Here is a 13,636-nt window from a genome sequence, read left to right on the forward strand (position 1 = left end):
AACTCACATACTAATGACGGACAATCCCTGCTCCCGTTGACATTAACTGATAAAGGACAACCATCACTACTCAGCTACGAGACCAGGAATGCAATACCTTATCTGAAAATAACCCAAACACATCAATCTCGAATTTTCGACTAATCCCAAATCCATAAGATGCACCAAAATCCTTTAATTAACCTAAGACTCCCTAACAGTCCTCTCCAACCACGACTCCTATGAGCAAAGATGAGATTTCCAAGAATTCCACATTTACCTCCAATCCTTAACAATTCAGGTGTATCTCCCTATATAGCCAAACACCCGATGTAGAACTTTCGATTTGAGACTTCATAACCGGTTTCCAACCTTGATAATCGACCCCTCATAACAGCCTGTGAGCAAATGGGATTATAATGCAAACATTCCAAGAGATTTTCTGATATACGGCCAATACTCCCAACAACCTTTATTTGTTCCCTTTATCCAAACCATCTGATTATGTGTCTCCCGACTTCCATCAATGCTAATACCGAAAGTACCATACTCAGATGAAATCAACAATAATGATCACTGGGCCCATAGCCTATGTCTGGAATGCTCCCGCTATTACGTCGATCCTGTCGACATTACATATTTTGCCTGGCACTCGCAACCCACGACACTGACCAAAAGACTCTCAACCTCTTTCCACTGCCTTGCAGGAACTTGAACAACGTCCTTCCCAACTCCAACCGAGCACAACAATGTCGTAATCTTACCATACACGATTCCCTTTATAGAACAAGCTATTACCAAAGTAAAACCCTACGAAAACATGACCATGCACGACCCGAGAATAGGATAACGGTAGAACTCTTGATCCAATTCGAAGGCTATATCCCAAAAGTTGTAATTCGAACCAAGCGCTCCAATGTTATCTTACCCAGCTCACATATGCCCCCTGCGGCAATATATATAAATTTACCACAATGCACATCCTTAGGGAACCCATAACCTCATCCAAAAGGGAAGAAATTCTAGAGTTTAATCGAAACAACACCTCAATCAATAACAAAAGACATCCTCATGATCGGTCGGAAGAAGATCCCATACAAGATTGCGATTGAACAGATTCCACCATTACGAAACTAGCTCAAAAAGACTTCCAAGGTGATCCTGAATGTTACTAGAACCTGAGTCTGCTATGAACCAAAATTCCACTCCACCATTAAGGGTAAACATACCCAAAGACCAAAGGAATGTAGAACATACTGAACTTGATGATAGGTTGACCCGTCCATTGAAATTCAACTGTCACCACTCAATACCTTCAGAAACCTTTGGGGAAAGACAAACAATGCAACCAATAACCGTGAACACATGACATTAAATCGAATGAACCAAAACCCTGAACCGAGACCCCACATACTCGCACAGCGGATCCCAAAAATCATTCCTCATACCACTAACCCGAACAAATTGATCATCCTCCAAGCAGAATACCCAGATCTCCCCAACTTAGGGTTCGAATTACCACCCACTGGTGTTAAAACCAAACTATAACTCAAACTGGCTTAACCAGGTACAACCATCCTTGACCCCGGGAATGAATAATACACCCAGGATGATCTTCCAGATAAAGATCAAACAAATCCCAAGAGAATCCGGAATTTCAGCTGAAGATCTCCGAAATTCCCAATCACGACCACTTAACATTAATGATCCTTACAAGAGCATAAACCAATACCTACTTATGATCCAAAACATACACTCCTTGTCTGCAATTCCCACCGCCAATCCGGTACCTGACCTGTCTATATCCTAAAAAAACGGACCCTTGATCACATCACCAACATCCATACCACATCAACCGACCTGTACACTACCGTGCTAACATTCTGTCTCTAAAAACCGCGACCAACAGTCCCCATGCTGGGTTTACATCCCCACACTGAAATTCACAAGCCTGATCACTCCTCCTCCGAACTCGGAATACTGAAAGGGCAGAAATGCTGCCATTGATAGCGTCATATCAAACCATCAATCAACCATCCTACTTCCAACTGCAATCCCCAAACCGAACACAACGGTCGATACATCCTTGAGTCCCGCGACTCGAAGGCACAGCCTTAAGCAAAACCCTCGAGACGTCAAAATCCACAAGCTCATCTAGGTCTGAACCAATCAAACCCAACCGCTATCGCCACTGGGGCTCAAAACAATCACCAGAACCATCCTTATGCATGAGCATCCATAACCAAAAGGTCGACAGAAGTCCATTACAAAATACCGCGGGAAATCTTCGATGTGATAAACTCCCGCATCTACTCGACGATCGACTCAGTACCTCCCCCTAAGTCGAAACCAGAACCTAAACCCTTTTCCTGAGTGCTCAACGCCATACAAAAGGACAACATACAAAACATCTGAATATACCCAAGAATCCTCATTCCACAGGCTTCCTAGATTCTCCAAAACTCTCCCCGATTCGAGTATGGATCCTGTGCTTTCAGTAGTACGGGCCCAATACTACCTTCCACACCTACCCATACTTTCCTCAAGAATCATCCTGAATCCTCTAAGTCACCTTCTCAAACTGATACTCCACATGATCACTTAACAGCGCAACAAAACCCACTGAAGCATTCCCTAGGCTTTCCTAGGTTTTTGACCTCACACTACCATCAGTTGCTGAAGAACTTTCCATAATGCCAGTCACCTACTTTATGAATACAATCACATGCAACAAAGATCAGATAATCCTTCGAGTAAAAGACTCATCCCTACAACAGTTAGACTCAAACGAGAGCTGCGCAATAGGGTTAAATCCATTACTCTGAGATTATCCAACCTCTTTCACATGTGATATACATATTCACTTAGTAGCTAACTCACATCACTTAAGAGTTCCACAAAGCACAAAGCAAGCAAAATTCGTGCAGTGGAGTCGACTGGCACTAAAACAAAATAAAATCAGGCAGATCCTTAAGCTATAGAATCTTAGTTATGTACAACTATGATGCATACACTAAGCAACTACATTAATGATGTCAATTTCATATAAGGAAGACCCTAGGCTATCAGGCATCATATAATCAATCAATTCTATCATACAATTCTTGAAGATCCTTTGCCTATCACTAGCATGCAATTCTAACATATCATAATATCAAATAATAGCGTGGTAACTTGGGGTAAACTTACTGGCTCCAAGAGATCTTCCACAACACATCCTTTCTTGATTATTTTTGAAAAAAATTGAAAATCATTTTTAAAACCTTTTTATTTCCTTAGTTTGAGACTGTATTCACACGAGTGTTCCTCCAATTCACTCAAACCAAGGCTCTGATACCAACTTCTAACATCCCAAAAATGACAATAAATTTAAGTTTTTCAAAACCATCCATTTACTAAAAGAAGTGTTTACAAAACCATTATTTCCAAAACATTATTTAAAATCAGAGTCTTCCAAGATCCAATCTGTCATAAAACCAAGGATGTATACGGTCACGCCTTTGCGTTGCCACCACCATCTGAAGCACCTAAAATAATAAACTGAAACTTTAAGCGCGAAGCTTAGTGAGTTCCCCTAAATATCACCATACAACAGATAACAATAACTAGTGTGCTCAAACACTCATGCCTAGCCCAATCAGCCTCGAGCTGGAATATCACGCATTTCTACGATGGGTCTAGTCATCCTCTGGATGGAATACCCTCGTGTCCTAAGCAATTTGATCCAATAAACCATTGGGTTGGAATACCAAACATGTTGGGTCCAATCAACCATCGGGTTGGAATACCCCAGGCCTATTGACTGACGTACAAAACAGTCCAATCTCACCACGTACCATATCGGGTCCAATCAACCATCGAGTTGGAATACCTTTTGCCCCAAACAACCATCAGGTTGGAATGCCAATATACAACGGGTCCAGCATCCTCGGGATGGAATATCCTCGGGCCCAATCAACCATCAGGTTGGAATGCCCCCGGTCTGTTAGCTCTTGCACAGAGCAGTAAAGCCTCAACCACCAATCAAATATGCATATATAACAGATACTCATATAAACAGTCTAGAGACAGTCAGGCAGATCTACATATCACTAAGCATATATGTTGGATTAATGTCTAAGTCCATAACTATAATTGGTAAGACTTGACCCGACCCGGCATGGTCCATTTGGGTTGCATGGCATCATGCATTTGGATAGACTATAATGAGAGAAATAACACTTAAGGTTGGTTAATATATTATAAGTTCTAATATATTAATAAGGTTATTTAATTAGTATTGATCGAGAATTAATTTGGAATTAATTAAGTGATCAAAAGGAGACTAATTAAATATATGGGTTGATTGTGTAAATCATTCATTCTTATATATGTGGGCTTGTGATCCAAGATTCCTTATGTTGGACTAAGTCCATGGGGTGACCCATGGATACTCCATGGAGGTTAAAATCCATGGAGCATAAGGAATGGGAAAAGTTATGAGTTACATGGTGTAACCCTAATAGCCACCATATAAAAGAATCCCATGGCTCAAGAAATCGTGCACTAATGTGTGAGTGTGAGGGCTAGACGATTTCAAGGAGTGTTCAAGTTTCTCTCAAGTTATTCCAAGTGTATTTGGTGTTGTGTGAACCATTTGAGGTGTCACACTTGGGGCACTAGGCACTCAAGCTTCATGAAGACATTCTACATCAAAGAGGTATGTATTCTATCTTGTTATATTTATTATTTTGTACGCTAGATTAGGATAATACCTTGGATGTTCATAATTGTATGTATAATAGAGAAAACATAGATCCAAGGTATTTAGGGTTGCATGTACACTTAGGAGTGTTAGAATGCTCATAACCCAACAGTGGTATCAAAGCCTAGGCTTGTTTTCTTGTTATACTTGCAAAAGTAGCTGAAAAATCGAGTTGGATGCATATATTCGATTGTTTTGGCTGGAATTGGACTAGGAACATTACCCTAAGATGTTTTTGGACTTATAAACTTGTTTTTGATGTGGTAATGTTCATGCTAATCCAATTTCTAAGATAATTGTCATAATTTCAAGATTTGTATTAGTTTGTATGTTCATGCTAATTTCTTGAAGATTGATGATTTGAATTATCTTGTTCTTATGAGGTTCTTAGATTAATAGAAAACTTGTGTGAAATAGTTGTTTTCAATCCATTTTAATCTAAGAGTTGATTCCAAAGTGTGTTTTTGTAACTTGTCCTCAAGTTATATGAAAAGTCACATTTAAGAATCATAAAACTCATAAAAGTTGGCAAAGGTTACAAAATGAAGAGTCTAGTTCTAATTAAATGGTTTTATGACTCCATAACTTGTCCTCAAGTTATGGAGGTTCAAGAGTCTCTTCATTAAATTAAAAAAAAAGTGTAACCTTAATTAGTTCCATAAGTTACAATAAAAAAAAGTTATTTTTTTTATTAATTAGTTTAAAGTCTTCCATAACTTGTCCTCAAGTTATGGAACTTGAAGAGTTTTTTTTTTTAATTAAAACTACTTTAAACTCATAAGTTATGGAATTAATTAGTTTTGAATAGTTTCAAAACTTGCCCTCAATTTTTGGAATTTGAAAAGTTTTCACTTATGAATACTTTAATTCCAAGTTAGCCCTTAGAATTTTAAAAGTTAAAATTCAACCCTTATACTTTATAATATTATAAGTTAATAATATTTATATATATGTATAAGAGTAAAGTCAGTCTTACCGTTAGTAGGCCTCATTCACGAAGCCGGTCTATAAGGGGGGTATAAGGTTACTGCCTATAAAATGGCAGTTTAATGGGTGTCCACTCTCACCCACCGCTTCCTTGACTGGTGGAGGGTCGTTAGCCGAACGGGTAGGACAAGGACTATAATTCTCCTTTCATTAAAAGTATTAATGATAAATACTAAGTAACTAAACTCTTATTAATACCCAATCTTAGTTACTTAGGAAAATGTGAATTTGGTGCTAACCCATGAAATTACACTTTGCACTTTGCTTAAGTCGTTAGTGGAGCGTGTGTGGTTAACCGGCACACTAACCTGGACTTAACAAGGTAGGCAAAAGGTAACTTAATGTTTATCATAGTATCGGTGGAGCGTGTGTGGTTAACCGGCACACTGATTAAGGGGTAAATATTAAGGGTACCAAGTATATTTGCATGGTTGTTCACACCTTGTTTTGTGATCCTCAGCATCCCAGTCACAAAACCTGAAGGGTACACTCGAGATTGAAACATGCCTTTGAACAGTTCAATGAATCTCAAAGATCTAGGACTTTCAAATCCAATTAAAACCTAATAAATTATTTCGTTTTTCATGGTGGAAATTGGTGAATCGTCATTCACCTACCTTCAATATTTTATAGCTTGGATTACGGCATCCCTCTTCTAAGTTATAAAATAGTTTGTTGGGTCCTAGCCTTAATATTTCATATTGGGTGTCATATTAAGGACTTTAAATCAACTATCTTGAATATCTCCCAAAAAGATGTCTGGTCTAGACATTTATGATCTTCCTAAATCTCTTGAAACAAGCTTTCCTAAATGAAGATGATGTCCCATGGATATCATACTTCTTTCACCTCCTCCAATTATTCTCCTTAACCCACAAGTTCCTAAAAAGTTTAAGATCACTCAAGCCCTATTGGCAAGGCAAGGTCTAGGTGTGATCACATCTTGGAGATGTAGTCACATATTGACAAGCCGGGAGAGTTGGGTGTCAAAGTCTTGAGAAAGTTGGTGGCTCAACTACTTTCTAAGTCACATAGTGAGTTCTTTTGGGAATCCTATGAAACAGACTAAGACAAGACCCTTAATGATCTTATCTATTTGCTAAGATCAACTTCCTAAAACGCTATGGACATTGACAATGATGACATTGGATATCCAGTAAAGCTCTCTCTTCCCAATGGAAAGGGATCAGCCATAGTCAACTCGGTTGACCCAATGGTAAAGAGAGAGGCAAAGTCTGAGATCGTCCCATTATCAAGGGTCCATAGGTAACTATTGCCAAAGGAAGGGGCATTGGTTACGAAGCTGCCAAATTTACCTAAGGATGTTAAAGTCAATAAGTTTGGCTCTACTTCAGGTAAAGTCCATTGTCTAACTCTATTAAGTACATGCTGATTCTGATCGCGAAGATGGATTTCAATCGCATGGTTCGGTGATCAGAATTTTGGGCTATTACTTAAGAGTTATGATATTTATATTGCTTAGGAATAGATAACAACAAGGTTTTCATATGGATTGTAAGGATAAGTTTTTCCGCAAAGTTTTAAAATAAAAGAAAAAGGTTTTGATTTTATTTATTTTAAGTATCCTTACAATGGCATTTGTGAAAAGTTGTTGCTTATAAGATTCCATTGATAGCAATATTGGAAAAATGGATTTGATTCTTTCGGTTGTGGTAGTGTCTAATATTACCAAATACGAAAAGATTCTCATCACCCACGGTTCAATTGGACCGAAACTTGGAATCATGCAAGTTGTACAGTATGATGAATGAGAACTTTCAGCTTGGAAAATTAAGACTAATTCCTTATGTAAATAAGGAAAGGACTAAGGGATCAAGTACACATTCTTGTGCACTGGTCAAGTCCATCACAAAAGATCAAGAAGACTATTCGTCATGATTTACTTAAGTTCAGTAAATATGGTTATACTTATAAGTTTAAGTATAAGTCTGTAGCATTAGAGAAGTTTCAATGTGAGACAGAACGAATAAGAAGAATCAAAGTATGGCTGAAAGATAAAAGTTTCACAAATCTGAAAAGATGGGAGAGTACTTTAGTATCATGTTTATGATCATCTTAATGATTAAGATACCATATCACAATTGGTCCTCTAAAGTCATCTTAGTGCATTCTTATGACTAAGAAGAGGAGTCATGAATTGTTGAAATGGTTAAATCAAAAAGATGAGTCATACTTCGTTCCAAAACAATTCTTAGAGTCATACTCCAAGATTGTAACTTGAGTGACATATCTTAAAGAGGGGTTGTTAACACTAGTCAAATGTAAGAGTAAAATGTTATCTACTCTTGTACATTTGAAATTGGTAAGTTGTGATGTTTTGGATAAAACAGAGACCAACTTAGGCCAATTGTGTAAAGTGTTAGTCTTGATAAAGAATCCGCACTATCTCTTGAATATTTGACAAGGGAGTCTTATATGTCAAGAGGACAGTGGGAGTCTTAAAGCTCTTGAAAGTTTCAAGACTTAATCAAGAATAAAACCTAAAGTCCTTCACTAGCACACGACTTGAGGTTTATAACCTATCGTGTTGAAATTTTTGTGCCTATTCAAGTTGGCTTTGCATAGGAGTTCTGAGAGTTCTCAATTGGTTGCACAACTACTTGGAAGCAATGGCAGGCACCTGAGCTGCCAAATGGCAAGAATTTAAGATTGCACAAGTTTAATCAATATGAGTTTGGATTTGTCACTAACCTTGTCTTGTGATTATGGTTTTGACAAATTCACATGGATAAGAACACATACACTATTAAATCTAAGTGTCATAAGGTTTCTCTCCGATTCATGAAAATGATGGTGAGGAAACACTTTCACTAAGTAGATTTTAGCTAGATATCAATTGTGATATTTGCATTCTCAAAGTCGTTAGTGGAGCGTGTGTGGTTTACCGGCACACTAACATGGACTTGTGAGAAGTGGCAAAGGTCTAAACAATTGAGACTATGATTACGGCATCCCTTTTCATAGTTCTAAAATTGTTTAGACACACATGTGAGCTATCTAAGAGAGGTGTATGATTTTGATAAAGTTTTATCAAAACAATCTAGTATCAGAAATCTGAACTTTGGTAAGAAAGTCAGCTGATTTCTGAGTACATGTCAAAGCTAGTGGGAGCATAAGTGTTATGCTAATAATCATCATGTTAGTGGGAGCATGATAATTATGACAAAGGTTGCAAGTTAGCAATGTTAATTATAGAAAACAAAAGTTTCAATTCGTGAGGTTGCAGGGGTTGAAAAAGTTGTTTTGCTATAATTAAGGGAGAGGAAATTATACTTCATTTCAATTCTAAAAGCTTAGATTGAGATTTTAATCGTATTTAATCAAGGATATATATATGAATTTCATGTTGGAATGGCTAAACATAAGGAAATTCTATATATGGGTCCATTATTTGCGTTCTAAAATTCGATTATGATTACGGCATCCCTTTTCATAATCTGAATTTTGAGAACTTGGAAAATTGAAATGGAAATATTATAGCAAAAGACTGGTTTAGTCTTTATGTGAGACATCATGAATCGTGTCCCATATGATTCAGATATAGGATCGATTACATGTGCTATATTCATCCTTTCTAAAATTTTCCAAATGCCTGGGGCATTATGAAGGGAAAAGGTCTAGAATTGGATATGACTAAAATGATTAAGCAATTGTCGAGGACAATCTAAGGTTTACCAAAGATTGGTTGCTCAAGGACAGTTGGAAGTATAATGTTAATTTTGGAAGGACCATATTGACATAATCTGTAAGGAGGCAACTCTTGTTCAGAAGTGATAGTCAAAATGGAATATGGAAATGTTTCAAAGTTAGAAATTATTCAATCTGTGTAAGATTAGGAAACTTAATGAAAGAAGGATGTTTCCAAGGAGCTGATCTCCTTTGGAATGCTCTGTAATGATTGTTTTCAAGTCTTTCTGACTTTGTGCATAATCATTAAGAGGATCAATGCATATAAGTTTAGAATCTAACAGATTTCAGTAAATGGCATGAATTTGGAATTCTTGCATTTGCAGTAAGGATTTGGGACTGTGAAAAGAGGATCATTGGAGTGATGTTCAATTGATCTATTTTACAAAGTAAAGATCATAGACAAACATAGTATGCATACTTGGTGTATGGCATGACTAGTGTTTAGAAAACATAGTGTACATGCTTGGAGCATGGGACAACTATTGTTTTAAATTCAAGTATAAAGTTGATAAAACCGAAACAATGAATAATGAGTAATCAGTATGGTGATAAATAAAAGTGTTTATTTATATTCATAGGGTTTGATACCATATTTGATTCATTTATTCTTGTGTTTCACTTTGCATGTTTTGACTTCCATAATAACTAAGTCGCTCTTCCTGAATGATTAAGTTATTCAAACCATCCACAGTCGGTCATATGTTGGAAGTAGATATGAATCAAGACTGTCATGGGTTGGTTTGTAGAGGTCCAAGTTGGTGGACAAAGTGGTGCTACAACACTCATGAGTGCTCATAAGTTCTGAGTATTGGATTCAACCCGCACTCATTTGAATCACTTCATGGATTTTATCACGAGTGATCATGAGACGATAATATCTTATATTCTTCAAACCTAGAGATATGAGTTGTTACTATGAGTTGGTTATACATTGATTGCACGAAAACGCATTGGTAACTCGATGTTATAAAACGTGCCTTTATGTATTATTCAACAAGTAGTAGAACAAGCCATATGAGTCGAAGTTTATCCATTCCTTTTACCTTCGGGATAAAAGCGATATCTATGGGCCCCTCGATGATTTAAAGATGATACATGTGAGTGCTTGGCCAAGCTAGGACTGATTTGATTTGTTCAATCAGTCAGTCATCATGAATCGGAAATCGGGAAACAACAAATGGACAGAGAGAATGATTGATAATCCATGTCTCAGTCCATATGATATCTAGAATGAAGGAATATATGATCCCTTATCTAATGGACAAGTCATTGACAAAGGTCAGAGTTCATCGACAAGGTCAGAGTTCGACAGAAGCTTTTAAGAGCTACGATTGCTGATCGGTTCCTGAAGTCATACGCAATAATAGTTTTAGACTTATCCAAGTGGGAGACTGTTGGATTAATGTCTAAGTCCATAACTATAATTGGTAAGACTTGACCCGACCCGGCATGGTCCATTTGGGTTGCATGACATCATGCATTTGGATAGACTATAATGAGAGAAATAACACTTAAGGTTGGTTAATATATTATAAGTTCTAATATATTAATAAGGTTATTTAATTAGTATTGATCGAGAATTAATTTGGAATTAATTAAGTGATCAAAAGGAGACTAATTAAATATATGGGTTGATTGTGTAAATCATTCATTCTTATATATGTGGGCTTGTGATCCAAGATTCCTTATGTTGGACTAAGTCCATGGGGTGACCCATGGATACTCCATGGAGGTTAAAATCCATGGAGCATAAGGAATGGGAAAAGTTATGAGTTACATGGTGTAACCCTAATAGCCACCATATAAAAGAATCCCATGGCTCAAGAAATCGTGCACTAATGTGTGAGTGTGAGGGCTAGACGATTTCAAGGAGTGTTCAAGTTTCTCTCAAGTTATTCCAAGTGTATTTGGTGTTGTGTGAACCATTTGAGGTGTCACACTTGGGGCACTAGGCACTCAAGCTTCATGAAGACATTCTACATCAAAGAGGTATGTATTCTATCTTGTTATATTTATTATTTTGTATGCTAGATTAGGATAATACCTTGGATGTTCATAATTGTATGTATAATAGAGAAAACATAGATCCAAGGTATTTAGGGTTGCATGTACACTTAAGAGTGTTAGAATGCTCATAACCCAACAATATCATCATCCTATATTCTAGGATACCGATCTAATAGGTCACTACAACATACCAACATGTAATAACCAGGATAACAATCCAATGGGTCGACCGTGGTGCCTTTGACCCGAAAGTACAGTGAGGAAAACTCACCTCTCAAAGTCGACAAAAGCTGATGAGGTCCCGTCTCCGAATCTCATCTTACCGCCACCTATCCAACCAAAATACCAATTCGAAATCAACATCCAAAGGACCGAATCTCAAACACCAACCAAAAATACCCAAAATACCCTTTAGGTCAAACTTGATCAAAGTCAAAGGTCAAAGTCAAGATCAACAGTCCATGTTGACCCAACATGTCGTGTTGCCCCTTGGCCACGCCGTGTTTCTCCTTTATCCTCATAGGTGGGAAACCCCAACCAACACGTTGTGTTGCCTTGCAAACACATCGTGTTTTCCTGAGTTCCAACAGCTTAATACATTAAGTTTGTTTTCTTCGACTCCAAGAGTTCCCAAGCTCAGATCCAGACCACAATGAGACTTAGAAGGGTAAAGTTTCCAACTTTACCCATTGGGACCACTAAAAATATCGAAAAACCCAAACCACAAAGCTTAATTATGCAAGGGCTTAACTAATAAGCACTTAATCCTTGAAGACATAGCCCCAAAACATAGATCTGACTTCCTTGAGCCGGAAAACCATGTAAAGTTGCCAACTTTATGTTTATGCATGCCTAAATGAAGCTCTTAGGCTTAAAAGAACTTAATAAGTGACTTACAGCATGCATGAAACCAATTATCTCATAAAGCTTGCACCTTTATGCTCAAAGAGTCCAATACACACTAAGATCTGGAATAACAAGCCCTTAAAACGGCCTCACTCTCTCATCAACCCAAAAAGGGACCAAAAGCAAATCAAATCACAATATGAGGAGCTCTAAACATTTATAATTCAAGCTTCAAACTTGATACCTTAGAAATCTTACACAAAAGAAGATGATTCTGGATCCAAAGCCTTTCCACCAAGCAAGGCAACTTCAAGATCTCCTCTTCCTTCATAAAGGCCAAAAATGAGCACCAATAACTTCTTACTAGCTCGAGAACACTACCAAGAGGCTTAGGGATCGACTCTAGGGTTTTAGTGGCAATGGAGGCTGGTAAGGAGACCATCCCTTGGGGCTTAAGGAGATTATATAGGGTGCAACACCCTAAAAATTAGGGTTTTCCTTCTCATCCGCCAACACGTCGTGTTGACCTCTATGAAAATCGTGCCTTTTCTTATATAGACATGTCGTTTGGTGCCCCCAACATGCAGTGTAAAATTCTCAAAAGGGGATTATACCCAAAGTTGCTCCTCAAATTTCCGAGTGTTACACCTCAGTTTGAGTTCAGACATTGTCACACCCCGACCGTCGACGGAAACACCGGGCAGTGTAACGTCATTTCTCGTATCATAGTTATCAACTTCCTGAAAACACATGCAATTTAAAATACGTCAACATAAATTTGGTGAGTTCACAGGTTTTGACTCCATAAAATAATACATTTTCCAAGTTCAAAAGTATAGTTTTGAAAGTATCATTTTGACTCTCCAATGTTTAGTATGTATATCCTAGGTATAAAATTTTACTTACCAAATAAGTAGTTTACATATAAGTCTCATATACTATGAATATAAGTGTTTGTAATTCCATACAAACAAAAGTTGCTACGTATAAATCTTATTTCAATTCTATACGAGTATGTGTGTTAGGTATAATTATCTACTTAATATGCAAGTAGTACCTAGGCTATAAGTAGGGGAAACTTATACTTAACATTAATACTTGTATACGACAAAGTATAATGTTTCTAACAAGTTGCTACCATGAGTCTGTAACCGCTGCTTGACAACAAAACCTCTGACAAAACACACTCATGATTTACCATGAGAAACAATACACTCATGATTTACCATGAGAAACAATACACTCATGATTTACCATGAGAAACAATACCACGCGCTTCATCGACGCCAGAACAATAACAAATAAAAGGAACGGATCGTCACTTGCTTGTCTTGGGTTGTAATTAACAACCACGAGTGGGGT

The sequence above is a fragment of the Lactuca virosa genome, chromosome 1 (assembly GCF_052849685.1).
Source record: "Lactuca virosa cultivar CGN04683 chromosome 1, Lactuca_virosa_CGN04683_v6, whole genome shotgun sequence".
Lineage (NCBI taxonomy): Eukaryota > Viridiplantae > Streptophyta > Magnoliopsida > Asterales > Asteraceae > Lactuca > Lactuca virosa.